Raw genomic sequence first — 15318 nt, forward strand, 5'->3', positions numbered from 1 at the left:
TGCCACGACAGGAACTCCTCCTCTTTTTTATTTTAAAAAGAATTATTTAAAAGGAACTATTTCATACTTTGAAGGAAAGCAAGTGTTTCTCATCTTTCAGCAATAGTGTTTAAAAACGTCATTTCTTTCCCACCCACCCCCTCACTATGCGCACCCAGCCCTGCTCACAGATGAATACCCCTCATTCTCCTACTGGTCCAGCTAGAGCTTTTGCCCTGATTGGGGTGGGGCAGCTTGGTGGCCTTTGAGTAGGCAAATTGGATTTGTTGGATTACTATTGCTAATGGCAATTGTAGTGTATTCCTGTTAAGGGTTTCTAGTATGTGGGTGTAGGAATGCTTTGTCTAGGGGGACCTGACTCTGGTGGTTCTGACAGGCTGTGTAGGACAGAAGGGGAGTGTTGGAGTCACAGCATTTCCTTAGCTCCGCTTGGCTCACACTGGGCTGTGTCTTGTCTTCTCATGCCGGATGGGTACTCCCCAGAGCCAACATCCATTCTACCCATTTTCCCTCTACAGGCTCCACCCACTCTCCCGGGACCTGCATCAACTCTCCTTCTCTTATGGTCCAGAAGAGTGGCATTCCTCCGAAACAAAGCATTTGCTCCCAAGACATCCACCTGGGGACCTTCACACTGTGTCCAGCGCATCTCGGGTTTGCTGTCTTAGATTTCACATGGCCAAAATTGGAGAATTTTAAACCTAACTTTGATGGCCTCTTACATGGAGGGAGTTAAAGTCCTTAAAAGCAGATTTCATAGGAAGCATGTAAGAAGAAATGCATATATAGCTCCTGCTTTTCCTCTTCCATTTCAAAAGCAGCAATTATCCAGAGGGACGTAGCTCAAGCAGGCCTTTTGATTTAAGGTAAAGAGGAGATATTTTGTTTTTCAGTAAGGCAGAATATATCTTAATGTAGTAATTGAATTTAGCTCTATTTAGTCTAGTTTGATGGGGGTAGATCTAGAGTGAGGAGGGAAGAATTGACATCGCTTAATACTTAACAGATGGATAGAAAACAAAAAGTTTAGGAGATAAGCATGTCAGAAGGTTACCAGCTGCTGTGGATATATAGTAAAATGGAATTTATTTGAAAGGTTAGGCTTATGTTTGTTAATACATGTCCCTCTTTTCAATTATATCTTAGATTTCCAAATTATTCAGAGGGAGAGCCGTCTTTTTAGCTAAATCTTGAGTGGATTGCCATGTTTCAAGTAGGTATCTTTGTGTTTCAAGCACCTTATCATGCAGGAAGATGTTTTTGCTCTTGAATGGTAGAGAATTTGGAGCAGTCATTTGTTAGCATGTTCACTCTGTGAAATAGCAGTCCTTGCCTACTATTCTCAAATTTGGGTGTCTTAAGATCTATAACAATTACAGGAGGGGGAGGAAACTCTTCAACACATGCATGAACTTTCATATCATGAGATATGAAATTCCATTTCTAAGAGACCTCATTAGGCAAGGGCCACCTTTATACTATGAAAGGATAAATTTGCCACCAAAAGTAGAGGGAATCACCCTATCAAAAGTCTCCTAGGAGTTCTCATGGTGGCGCAGTGGTTAACGAATCCGACTAGGAACCATGAGGTTGCGGGTTCGATCCCTGGCCTTGCTCAGCGGGTCAACAATCCCATGTTGCCGTGAGCTGTGGTGTAGGTCACAGATGTGGCTTGGATCCCATGTTGCTGTGGCTCTGGCAAAGGCCGTGGCTAAGGCTCCGATTGGACCCCTAGCCTGGGAACCTCCATATGTAGTGGGAGCGGCCCTAGAAAAGGCAAAAAGACAAAAAAAAAAAAAAAAAAGTCTCCTAATAGCAGTGTCTTGGCACCAGCTACTCTTGCACTGGGTCTCATACCTAATGTGGAGTAGAGTCAAAAGGACTGCAGGTGTTGAGGGATGATGTGAGCCTGACAGGAGCCACTTAGCATGTGGAACCTTCACAGAATCTGAGGCAGTGACTTCCTCAGGGAGAGTGATCAATGCTTAACCCACGGATTCAGGCCCCAACTTCATGGTGCAGGTACAGTGGCTTAACTCTTCAGCAGGGGTTCTTTAAAAAGCCATGAATTAGTTATTGCTTGAAAAGTGGATTGAAGATATACTAGGTACTATTACGGTTAATTTGAGGAAGGCAACGTTGATGCACAACTTCTGTAAAAACCATTAAATAATTCTTTGGGTCAAAAGGACAATGCATTAGGATAAATAAGTAGGAAATAAGAGAAGTCATCAAATAGAAAGTGGAACTCTTGACAGGAACTCCACGTGTGGTAGGATGGATTGGTTCTAGGGTTACGTGGAATTGCCAAAGGAAAAGAGATTTGTGGGGAGGGCTGTAAGAGGGGAAAAGATGAGCAGGCTATTGATGAGAACCTGGCCAAACAATTGAGGCTCCAGGAACTTAAATATAAAACCAAACATGATATTTCCTTAAAGTATCAGCTTTTTCTGTCTTGGAAATAAGTCACATTCAAGCAACAATTATTTGTTGGCTGTCTGCTACCTATTTATTATTCTGTTAGGATTTGTAAGAAAAACTAAAGGGTAAGAAATAAGGAATTTATAACCTCATGACAGGAGCTAAGGGTTAGATAAAGTATGAAGACTCTAAGAGAGGAACACAAGCAGTGCAATTGAGGGCCAATGCTGTTTTGTGGGAAAAGTTCATCCACAGTGGCCGGGGCTCTTAGGAGTAGAAACTTTGGGGTGACTGCCAAAGGCTTTCTAGGGAGGTGATGCTTGATTTAGGTTCTGAAGGGTGTTACTGCTAACCAATTTTAGGTGGAAAATTCTTCGACTGTCTGATTCAGATCAAGATTGTTATTTCTCTCTTTGCAGATTCTTCTACTACTTCCCCCTTCGATGTTGGTATCTTTCAACTTTTGAGCTTGACTCACAAAACCAAACACTATCAATATGATGGGCTGAAAACTCAAATGAGAACGGGAAATGAAAAAGTAACACAAACATATGAGTCCAGTAAATAGGATACAATAAGGAATTATAGGGCTTGTGCTAAATGGAGAGTTTTTGTCCACCTAAAGGTATTCAAATTTAAACTTACATATTTGTGTGTGTGTATAAATTTAAGTTTATATATATATATGTGTGTGTTTGTATGTATATATATGTGTGTATATGTACATGTACTGATTTTGCTCAATCACCTCTGCCAGCTGGAATTTGGTTTGCCAGTGGGTGAGCTATGATCCATCTACTGATTTCTCCTAAACGTTGCTAAACTTAAGCCCTCCTCTGGAGTTTCAGTTTGATTGTTCTAAGTATCTAGTAGCCACCTGCATGAATGTCCCCATGTATGGATTATCTAAACCAGGGGTTAACCCCTGGGGCCAAACCCAATCCATACTCCTACCCCACCCCTTCCACTGGAGCACAGACACTTTCCTTTATTGCCTAGGGCTGCCTTGACCCTACAGAGGCAGAGTTGAACAGAGTGACAGAGAGCACCTGACCAGCAAAGCCTAAGATATTTATTATCGGACCCTCTGGTTCCTTCCTCCACCTCACCGCCCTCATCTAAGATGTCCCGAGAACTGACCTTGCTCATACTTCTCACCCCTCTACATTTCTCCCACTACAGCCTTGGTCCAGCCCTTCCTATTCTCACCCATCTCAGACCCAGCATCTCTACAGGAGTATCAGGTTACATTTTTAGAAGAACAAATCTGATCATGTCACTTTTCTACCTAGAATCCTGCAATGACACCCGTTTCCTCCCAGATAATACCCTTCTTCCCAGAGATCCAACGATGCAAGCCCCTTTCTCGTTTATGCCCCTTCCTACATGATTAGCATCATCTCTGCCATTTTCTCACTTGCTCTCCAAAGTCCATCTTGCTACTGCATTTATCATTGCTTTGAATGAATTGCCTCTCTTTCATGCCTCTGAGAGATCCGCATACTGTTATTCTTTTATCTGTTGGTTTTATATCTAAGACACTTAATTGTCCAAATTCAATTCCAGCATCATTCCCTTAGCAGTACTCTTCCCCCTGATCCCTCCTCCCTCTGCCTTGTACCCCATGGCCCCAAGAGAGTTGGGGCCCCCTTCTCCTGATTCTTTAATGTTTTCAGTATAACTGGTTAGAGTACACCCCAAAATACAGTCCTAATTATACTTAGTTCTCCCTCCCTACTTTAGGTGTGAACTCCCTGAGGGATCCTATCTTATATATTTATATCCCTAGTAGCTATCCCAATGCTTGCCAAAAATTAGGTGCTTAACAAATGTTCAGCGAATTCCTCAAGCTGATTATAAGTCTTTCATAAACAAGGAGTAATCCCTTGCTGATATACAGAACATTTGCTGGAAGACCACCAAGCTTGGGCGTAAGCTGTAAATACAGGTCCATGATTGATTAAATGATGGGTTAACTTAGAAGCTGAGAGACCCTTTTGAAGTGCAAATCACACCATGTTGTTTCCACCCCTGAAACCTTCCATGGCTTCCCACTGTACTTAGAATAAAGGCCAAAGTAGGAGTTCCTGTTGTGGCTCAGGGGAACCGAACCTGACTAGGAACGATGAGGTTGAGGGTTTGATCCCTGGCCTTGCTCAGTGTGTTAAGGATCTGGCATTGCTGTGAGCTGTGGTATAGGTCGCAGATGTGGTTCGGACCCCACGTTGCTGTGGCTCTGGCATAGGCCAGCAGTTGTAGTTCTGATTTGACCCCTGGCCTGGGAACCTCCATATGCTGCAGGTGCAGCCCTTAAAAAAATAAATAAATAAAAATAAAGCTCAAAATATTTGATTCTGGAGTCCAGCTGCTAACCACCTATCTCCTGATTCACTACACTCCAGTAACACTGAAATTTCTACAGTTTCTCAAAGGCACCACTCTTTTCTGCCTTGTGCGGGGTGTGTGTGTTGGGAGGGTCCTTTGCACCTGCTTCCCATCTTCCAGGGATGCTTCTCCCTACTCATCCTCTGACCAAATCCCATTCACTCCGCTGTCACAGTCCTGAAGTCATGATCTCTGAGAGGCTTCTCTGACCTAGAGTTTTCTGTTCATAATGCCGCTCTTGTCCATTAAAGCACACACTCCTATTTATAATAGTGTCCTTGTTTGCTGGGTGGTGTGCTTAACATCTGTCACCCTTCCATGTGGATGGAAAGCTCATAGGGCAGAAGTCATATTGGTTTTATTTACTACTGGTATTGCCTGGCACAAGCTGGGTGCTCCATAAGGATTTTCTAAATAAATTGAACATAGGAAAAAGGAAAAAACTCTGGATATTTTTGAATAGAAAGGTGATTAGATCCGTCGGCAATATGTAGGTAGGTTGCAGTGAGGAGTAACAGGAGTAGGAGACTCATTAGGAAGCCCTTGCCTCTATGTGAGGCAAACAACTTCAGAACAACTGTGATGAAGCATGGATGGGAAGGAAGAGGCAAAATTATCGCTTTTCAGAGTCTATTCTTTTCCACCAGGAAAAAGCAGGAGAAAAACCTCTAAGGATGAATGATAAAGGTAAATAGATTGGCTATTTTCAAAAATATGTGCATTAAAATCATAGCTTTCCTACACATCAATAACAACTAGTTTTAAAAGATATAGTGGGAAATAGAAAACAAAATAACAAGTGAAATTTGTAAAATTATGCAAAAACTAAGAAACATATGAAAGACCTTAAAAGACCTAAAAATAGCAAAATTATAAAGCAAACTTATGTAAGTATTTGAATTTTAAAATTCTTTAGTGAGAAATCTCAATCTTATTAAAGGTAAATTATACCTATATCTATAAATGTAAGGCAATTCTTTTCAAAGTATAAGAGGATTTTTATAAAAATTGATAAAAATGACTTTAAGGTTTACTTAGATGAATAAATGAGAATAACAAAAACACTACTGAAGAAGAAGCAAGAGGAAGAAGCTGTCTTTTTTAGACATTAACCATTTTAAGCTGTAATAATTAAAACAGTATGGTAAACAGTGCAAGACTAGCTAAAGAAACTACTGAACCAAATGGAAAATCCAGAAATGAATTTAAATAATGATAAAAGCTTTCAATGTGAAAGCAAGATATTTCAAATCACTAAGGTAAGGATGAATTGTAAAATAAACAAATTTGATACACTGTTAAAAAGACAGTGGAGAATTGAAATGGAATCTCAATCAATACCGAAAATCATTTAAAAAAGTATTTAAATATATGTATCACATATGCTATTTATTATGTGTATATATGAAACCATTAAGATATTGTGAGAAAATATCCACATAATCTTTTTTGGGGAAAGCACTGCTCATAATGACATCAAAGACAGAAATTTCATAGGAAAAGACTAATATATTTAACTATGTAAACATTTAAAATTTCTTTATTAGAAAACAATATTAAGGTTAACATTTGTAAATGGCTAGGTTTCTCAAAAACGGGTAATAGGAACGGGCAATTGATGTATACACTCATAACACACGTACAAGGAAAGAAATACAGATGACTCACAGCATTAAAAAAAAAAGTTTAAATTCCCTAGTCATCAAAGGAATGCAAATGATATCAATAATAAGATGCAGTTTTAACCCACCTACCTGACAACATTAACATTAAATGATATATTAACATCCTTTAATATCCATACTACTGGGGGTGATATAAATTGCCAAAGCTTCCTTAGTACACGTCAAAAGCCTAAAAACAGAGAAAAGTATAAGCTTTCTGATTCATAAATCCCATTTCTAAAAAACTTTTCCCCCTAAATTAAAACTATAACCAGAAAAAAAAAGATCGGATTTGTGGTTACCAGAGGTAAGGGGTGGGAGAAGGGAGAATTAGATGAAGGCAGTCAAAAGGTACAAACTTCCAGGTATAAGACAAATAAGTTCTAGGGGTGTAATGGACAACACGATAAATATAACTAACCCTGTTGTATGATATATATGCAAGCTGTTAAAAGAGTAAATCCTGGAGTTCCTGTCGTGGCTCAGTGGTTAACGAATCCGACTAGGAACCATGAGGTTGCAGGTTCGATCCCTGGCCTTACTCAGTGGGTTAAGGATCTGGCGTTGCCATGAGCTGTGGTGTAGGTTGCAGAGGCGGCTCGGATCCCGAGTTGCTGTGGCTCTGGTGTAGGCCAGCAGCTACAGCTCTGATTCAACCCCTAGCCTGGGAACCTCCATATGCCACGACAGCGGCTCAAGAAATGGCAAAAAGACCAAAAAATAAACAGTAAATCCTAAGAATTCTCATCACAAGGAAAACATTATCTATTTCTTTAATTTTGTATCTATAGGAGATGATGGATGTTTACTAAATTTATCATGCTAATCATTTCATTACGCTGTACACCTTAAACTTATACAGAGCGTTCTGTCAATTATCACCAATAAAACTGTAAGAAAAAAATAAAAACACTACACCCAGAGACCTCATAAACAAAATCATTTATAACTTTCATTTATGTTCACGGTGTTGGGCGATATAGAAGCAATTAGGATCATATCTGAATGAGACAGCATGACCACTGGTCCCTCCAACTCCTGCCCATCTATCCCCATTCCCAACTTCCTCCTAGCAATAAAGGCTGTACATATAGACACACTTTCCAACATTATCTTCCACATCCTCATGCACCAGTTCTTTCTTTCCCCCCTTCCAGTCCCAACCTCTCATCAACCAACCCACATTAGATTTTTCTCTTTCAATATTTCTTTGCTTTCCTACATCTTTGTAGGCTAATACATCAAATGTTTTTCACAAAGCTATGTACACAAAGATTTGAGTGCAAATGTTTACAGAAGCTTTATTGATAGATTCTCAAAACTGGAAATACCCCAGATGTTCATCAACGGATCAGTGAGTGATACAAATACATCAATGTCTGTATAGCCATACAACAGAATTGTATGCATAGATATAAAGGGACATGGATGAGTCTCAAAAGCATTACGCTGAGTGAAAGAAATCAAATTTAAAGGGCTATACACTGTAGGATTCTACCTACATGATGCTGCAAAAAAGGCAAAACTAGGAAACTGCAAAATGGATTAGCTGGGGCTGTGGAGAGGGGATTGACTACAAAAAGACATGAGGAAAATTTCAGGTGATTTAAATACTCTATATCTCTGTCATTACATGACTGTATATGTTTCTCAAAATGCAATAATCTGTGTATGGAGAAATGATGCATTTCTTTTTTTTTTTTTTTTTGTCTTTTTAGGCCACACCTGCGGCATATGGAAGTTCCCAGGCTAGGGGTCAAATCAAAGCTAGAGCTGCCGGGCTATACCACAGCCATAGTAATGCTAGATCCAAGCCAGTTCTGTGACCTATGCTACAGTTCATGGCAACGCTGGAACCTTAACCCACTGAGCGAGGCCAGGGATGGAAACCACGTCCTCATAGATACTAGTCGGGCTTGTTACCACTGACCCATGACAGGAAGTCTGAAAAGGATGCATTTTACTGTACATAAATTAATCTCAATAAACCTGACAGACAGCTGAAAACTTCTGGCAGATTGGTTTTTCTTTTTCTACATACACACACACACACACACACTCTCACAGAAAGCAAGAAAAAAAAAAAGAGAAGAGAAAGGAGGAAGAAAAGAGATGAATAGGATAGAAAAGAAAATGAAAATTTTGTTCAGAATTTTTGGTAAAGCAATGGAATTCTTAGTTGATCATAAAAGTATGGTGCTTAACTGCCTAAAATGGCCAGCTATGTGTCAAGAGCATATTACAGGAATAGAAGATCTCTCATAAAATTTGAGAAAAGTCTCTCAAATAAAAGAGAAATATATTTAAAAATTATGTCATTAGAGAATAAAACAAAACATTGATACCTTTCTCCACTTATGACAGTCCTATTCTGCACTCCCTCTAGGCCAGAAGGCTTATGCTTACCTGCTCAGCTGTCTTAGAATAAAGCAGGTAGATTCAGACGACCCCCCACTCCCCATGACCTGAAAGCCAAGGGGGCAGCAGTGGCTAACTGCTCCCAGCACCCTCCTCTTCAGAGACACTTAAACAAAGGCGCTCCAGATCCAGTTCAAGGGATGGTCAGTGACACAGAGGGAGTGACTTGTGTTTTGGCCATCTAGAGAGTGTGAGTAAAATGAATATACAGGATTACATTTGAAATCCACATTTGGCATTAGATTTATTTTCCAATCAGAAAGCGGAGCTGCACTTGCAAAATATTTGGGACAGTTAATAAGCGTAAAGTCCAAAGACAGCACGGAAAATCTTGGTCTTGAGGCAAACGATGGTAATGGAGCTCACAGGAGGAGGTTGGCTAAATTATGGGGCAAATGACATCGTAAGGCTAGGTCTTACCGTGTAAAACTCCATCCCTGCTCACTCCTGTCTCCCACTCCCAACCCCAAACCTCTCTTTTGAACATGCACATTAGTGTTCTGGCTTTTTGCCTAAGAATTCCAAAATGAAAGGATAAAAAGCGAGCTCGATGTTCTCTGCTGGGCGTCAGTCAGTCCCCTTTCTTCTTCAACGCAGGCCCAGAAGCTCTACTGGGGATTAAAGAATATGAATCCAGTATTTTTAATAGAATGATTTGAGGGCAGCATCATAAGGATTTAGTGGGAACCATAAGAATAGGGGCCCCCTTTGGTCCCTGGGGTCTGTTCCCTAGACTTCGGCCAAGCTGTTTTCACATATGGGAAAATCAGGTTGTTTTCTTTCCAATCTTAACATCCTCTGGTTAACTGTAGGCTTGCATTTCTCAGCCACTTCTGTCCAAATATGTTTTCCTAATGAGGCATTATATTCCTATGAAATCAAGCTCTTTTTACTCAAAAACAGCACTTTGTTTAAAAAAAAAAAAAAAAAAAAACCTCCACAAACTCTATTAGCATGTATACAATAACATTACATCACATTATTTAAAAAATAAGTAGTCTGTGATGATACTCCCAAATACTGGCAGCTACCAATTAGAATTCATTTGTGTTCCCCAAACATATTTTTGGAGCATGTTTCCAAATTGAAGTTACTACGTACGATAGGTTTCCAGGCTAGTCCGTACAACTGTGCCTAATTACATGAAAACAAAAAAGTGTATAGCAATACTGCTGTAATGGTTAAAGAAAAATAAAACTGAAAGCTTTAGAAATTATTAAGATAAAAATGACAATACAAGAGAGGAAATAAAGCCCAAAACAATTACAGGGAAAAAAGCCAATAATTAAACAATTAAAGTCCACAAAAATCATAGATACAGAGAACAGATTGGTGACTGCCAGAGGGGAGAGGGGTTGGGAAAAATGAGTGACAGGGATTATGCAGTACAAACTTCTAGTGATAAAGTAAGTCAGTCACAGGGATGTCACGTACAGCATGGGGAATATGGTCAGTGATAGAGTATTAACTTTGTAAGGTGACAGATGGCAACTAGACTTACTGTGGTGACCACTTCACAAAGTGTACACATGCTGAACCACTATGTTGTACACCTGCAACTACAAGAGTATTGACGGTTGGGGATACTGCTAGGAAGGCAAAGTAGACACAAAAATTCAGTCCTTTATCACAATATGGGTGGTTAAGAAAAAGTCAGTAAATCAGAGGAAACATTTGCGAACTGAGGTACAGGGAGATGGTGAGGGGTTTCCAGGCACTTTCAGGGGTTGAGAAATTAATGGCATGGCTCTTTATTGGATTGCATTCCTATCAAAGTGAACGGATGTTCTTTTCCCCGGTGCTGCAAATCGCTTATACTAGGCTTCACTTGGGGGCTCACAGAGGTGAGGTTGATAGGAGGGAAAAGTGAAGAGCAGTGGTTTTCCTGAGGCGAGAGGAGGCAGTGGGTTTCTGCATCCCCTCTCGCTCTATGAAAAACAATGTCCCTTTGCATCCTCTCTGCACATTTCCCTCAGGTGGCCTCTTTCTCACCCATGGAGAGACCTTCGGACCCACCTCACGCCTTCCATCAAGTTGTCCCACAGATGAATGAAGTGAGATTTGTCCAACAAAGTACACGCAGTCCCCCAAGTTCCTTCCCAATCCCACTCATCTCCAGAAAACAAAAGAACAGGAAACTCTGCTTTTAATGACAGCCCCCTGCCATCACCCGCCCCCACTACCTGGGCACTTCTCCCTGGACCCCATATGTAAGCAGCCCTCATATGCTCTCAAATGCCCCTCTCAGTGTTATCTCAGCTTTGCTGGCTCAGTTTGATCCTCAGCACCACAGCAAGAACCCAGTTATTATAATAACTGCCCTCCTGCCTGGCAGTCCACTTTCTAGGTTGCCAATGATGGGATCATTGCTCTGTTCAAAATCGTTCAGGGCTGCTCAACGGGAGACTGGCTGCTCAACATCCACGCAGGGGTGGCGGGCTGTGGTGCAAGAGAATGCTGGTTAAAATGTAGATTCCTGGGCCCGTCCTTGGGACCACAGAATCTGAGTCTTCGGAGAACGGGGAGTGGGTGAGACCTCAAATTTGCATTTTAAGCAAGTTGGGGTGATTTTTCAAATGCACTTGTGTTTGAAACCCACAGATTTAGGAGAAGACATCCATTCCCTTGAACAGGGTGAAGGGTCACTGCACACTTCAGCCTGTCCACATTGAAGCCTCATCTCTTCCACTCTGGAGCTCCCCTCTCTTCTCCACCCTGTGTCTCCCAGACTCCTTCGCAAGCATCTTTGCCCTGCCTGAGACGCCCCTCTGGTCCCCATGTCCCTGGTGAGCATGATTCACCTTTCAAATCCCAGCAGAAGCTGAGAAATTGAAGTAGACGAAAAGTAATAATTGGTCCCAAGGTTTCTGAGGGTGCCCACGGCAATTCTTAGGGTGCATTTTAATAGCCATTTTCTACGTCTCCTTTGGTTACTATTAAAGGTATTATGAGAAATCCTCTCTTCCCCAATCCTCATTTAAGAATAGAACCAACCACCCCATTAAAAAACAGGACATAAAAATAAGCTCACCCCACCCCTAATGATACCAACACCAGGCCCCACATCTGAGCCATGTAGAAATGGGCTCTTAAAAAAAAAAAAAAAAAAAAAAGGGAAAGACCCTCAAAAAGCAAGAATAATCATTATTATTCATTCTGAAATCCAAATGTATACTTTCCACCCTTTTTATTTACAATATAAAGTGCTTTTCTTAGTAAATCAACAAATATGAGTATTCATGTCACCAAGTGCTGATGATTAAAAATAATTACTTTAATGGTAGCTGGCCCGGTGCCAAACGCGATCAGGTTTTGCATTTCAAGCATGATCATGGATAATTTACATCTCCTTTCGCACCCATACCCCACTACTCTTAATGGATTCTATTTTAGTTTTTATGAATTAATAGAAATTTAGTGCCTAATTCCCTATATTATAGTCCGCCATTCGCTTTTAGAATCCACAGAGCTATCTTTTCTCTTGGTAAGCAGGATGGCTCAATACCCCATAACTCTTCATGTTACTTATTTTAAATGTTTAGCTGTTTGCTTTCTGTGAGTTCTGAATAGAGGCACAGGAATGGGACAAAATGGAAAAGAAAAACAGAACGAGGCCTCATGCCTCCCAGGGGGCATATCACTTACTCAGGAGAATTTTGTGGCCACATCAGCAGGCCACCTCCTTCACAAATACAGCACAGGCCCCCTCAAAAGTCCCAGTCTCAGCTTGAGGGGCCTGGCCTCTTAACCACACTGGAAGCTACCTCTCAGTATGAGAGAAGGTGGGGGCCGTCTCCTTCCCTTTCGTTCTTTTTCTTATTCCTTTGAGGTTTCATAGGTAAGGAAGATCTGTCAAAACAGGGTTTTAAAGAACTATAGCAAGTTTTGTAATGTTTACATTTAACAAATTAACACTTTTACAAAAAAAGGAAATGTAACCGTATTATTCAGAAGATAATGGTAGGATTTATTAACAAGACGTGCATTGATTCATGGTACCCTAAAGGCAGTGTGGCCCTGTAACAGGAATCCAGTTTCAATTTGTATAATGTTTTTCCATCCTCTCTATGTAGCGCTGGATACTATATGGACAAATGCCAGAATGGAGTCATGTGAGGCTAATGTCAAAAGCAAAGATTTGATGTCCTAAGTGAATCCAAGGTCTGAATCAAATGGCCCCTTGGTCCCCCCGCTAGACAGATTTGTAAATCTGTGTCAAGTACACACACTTTAAAATGTATTCATTGTTGATAAGGTCAGAGGAGAGAGGTGTGTGCCCCACAATTTGGCTCAAGAGATGTGGCTATAGCCATAAGCAAAGAAGACTCAGAAATGTCACCAGGTCAAGAGGAGGCTCTACTGATGCTTGGGAGAGCCAAGCAGAAGAGCTAAATGAGCAAAGATGCTCCAGGCATATACAAACCTGGGGCAAACTATTATAAGCATTCATACATAGCTCGAGTCCTGATAGCCAATGGCACGCGTGAAGAAGACAGGGCTCTATTTGCTTATTCTGATTTATGTGTTATGTGTACCAGTGTCTTTGACAGTGGGGAAATGTAACTGTATCTTGGATAGTGCTTTCATTTGTATTATCTCCTTTGACCGTCATTATGAAAACTCAAGATAATGCTGGAGGAAAGAACGTTGGCACCACTTTGCAGGGAGACTTGATTGCAATTCACAATGTGGGGCTGGGCACATATTTTACATTGTAGGAAGAAATGACTGATGTTGTTCCATTTGCTTCAGGGAGAGAACCAGTGCATGTCAGGTTATTAGGTTGGCCACAAAGGGATGAAGACCTTTTACATAGTAATTACCTAAAAACCCCTCCCAAATCCCCCAAAACAATTTATCTGCTCCCTGAGGATCAGTGGACTCTCCCACTTTGCCTGACCTACATATATCTCTTGGTATGAAAATGACCCTGGACAGTGACACTCCTCATTTCCCAGCCAAGTCGAATCATAGGGGCTGGTGACCATGCAGTCAGTCAGTACACAGGAAGGAGCCCTGAGAAATAGTTAAGGTGAGACAGGTGTGCAGCACCAAACTGATGTACCTTCTACCAAGGCATCCATACCTTCTACAGAAGCCTTTCCAGGCTCTGGAAAAGTGAAAACACACACACACACAGAAAAGAAAAGAAAGAGCAGAAGGAAGAAAAAGAATTGGGGAGATGTGGCAGGGTGGGGAGAGAAGTGGAGAAAGATGGACCTCAACCACAGTGTCTTCTGGCTGAGTTTCCTGTGGATTCTTACACTACCCTGACCAAAGAATCAGGATGCACATAAGCCACCTGTAAGAATATCCTAAGAAATACATCTTATGCAATAATAGAACTTTATAATTATTTACATTTCACACAATAAATATTTATTTAGTATCTATGATGTGTTGGAGATACAATGGTCCACAAAACAGTCTTTTTTTTTTTTCCTTTTTTTTTTTTTTTTTTTTTTGGTCTTTTTGCCTTTTTTAGGGCCGCTTCCTGAGGCATATGGAGGTTCCCAAACTAGGGGTTGAATCAGAGCTGTAGCTACCAGCCTACGCCAGAGCCACAACAATGCGGGATCTGAGCCGTGTTTGTGAGCTACACCACAGCTCGCGGCAACGCCGGATCATTAACCCACTGAGCAAGGCCAGGGATCAAACCTGCAACCTCATGGTTCCTAGTCGGATTTGTTAACCACTGCAACACGATGGGAACTCCCATAAAACAGCCTTTAACCTTAAAGAAATGATAATTCGGCGAGGAAACAGGAGGGGAAACAGATACAGACCAGGACAGCACAAAGTGGAAAATGTTTTACATGCAGTTGTTTAGGGCAGGGAGGAAAGGGCTAAGGAAGCGGGGGTGGAGCTGTGCAGGGAGGGAATGGTCTGGCAGAGGCAAAGCTCACAGCCTCTGTCTAGGAAGACCTTGCAATCCTATTGGGAGAAGGACCACAGCAATTGATGAGCAAAGCATCGTTAGATCTGGACGTCCTGTGCTCTTAAAGCAAAACTGTAATTGCAATGAAGCCGGGGGTGGGGGGGCAGGCTGGGGGAAGGTGAGCACAGTCAGAACCACTGCCACTCTCTCTGCAGTAAGCTCTGCACTTTTTCTTCATAATAATGACAAGAGTTAAGATGAATTGAGTTGTTACTGGCCTCGCACTTTAAATTTATGATACCATTTAATCCCTACAATCGAAATTGAAGGTAGCACAGTGATCACACCCATTTTAGGAAAAGGCCTAGCGAGGTTTGCAGATGTGTCTGTCTTCCAGCTGGAAGTGAGGGAGCTGGAATTTTAACACTGGCAACCAGACACCAGAACCCAGGAGCCCCTCTTCTCTAGTTCCCTGTGATCCTAAGCCCACATCCCTGGTGGCTCAGCACCCGACTCTGGCTCAGGGTTGAGGATGGAGACAGTGACCAGCCC

The 15318-nt window shown here is 41.4% G+C and overlaps 1 protein-coding gene across 11 annotated transcripts in view; it reads right to left on the reverse strand.

Annotated features, from left to right (window-relative positions):
• LOC110259998 (uncharacterized) overlaps positions 1–15318 on the reverse strand; it is a 494473-nt gene that overhangs the window by 28227 nt on the left and 450928 nt on the right. For 2 of the 11 annotated variants that reach the window (XR_014839724.1, XR_014839721.1), the window contains one exon: positions 6561–6660. The exons of 8 other annotated variants lie outside the window; for them this stretch is intronic. The gene's annotated coding sequence lies outside the window, so the exon portion shown is untranslated. Of the gene's footprint in view, positions 1–6560; positions 6661–12698; positions 12738–15318 lie in introns of those variants that run through there. One more of the 11 variants, XR_014839723.1, reaches the window with a different exon arrangement.

The sequence above is a fragment of the Sus scrofa genome, chromosome 3 (assembly GCF_054392235.1).
Source record: "Sus scrofa isolate SSC_HxYL_T2T_F1_AM1 chromosome 3, Sscrofa_HxYL_maternal_Yorkshire_Landrace_v2.0, whole genome shotgun sequence".
NCBI classification, from domain to species: domain Eukaryota; kingdom Metazoa; phylum Chordata; class Mammalia; order Artiodactyla; family Suidae; genus Sus; species Sus scrofa.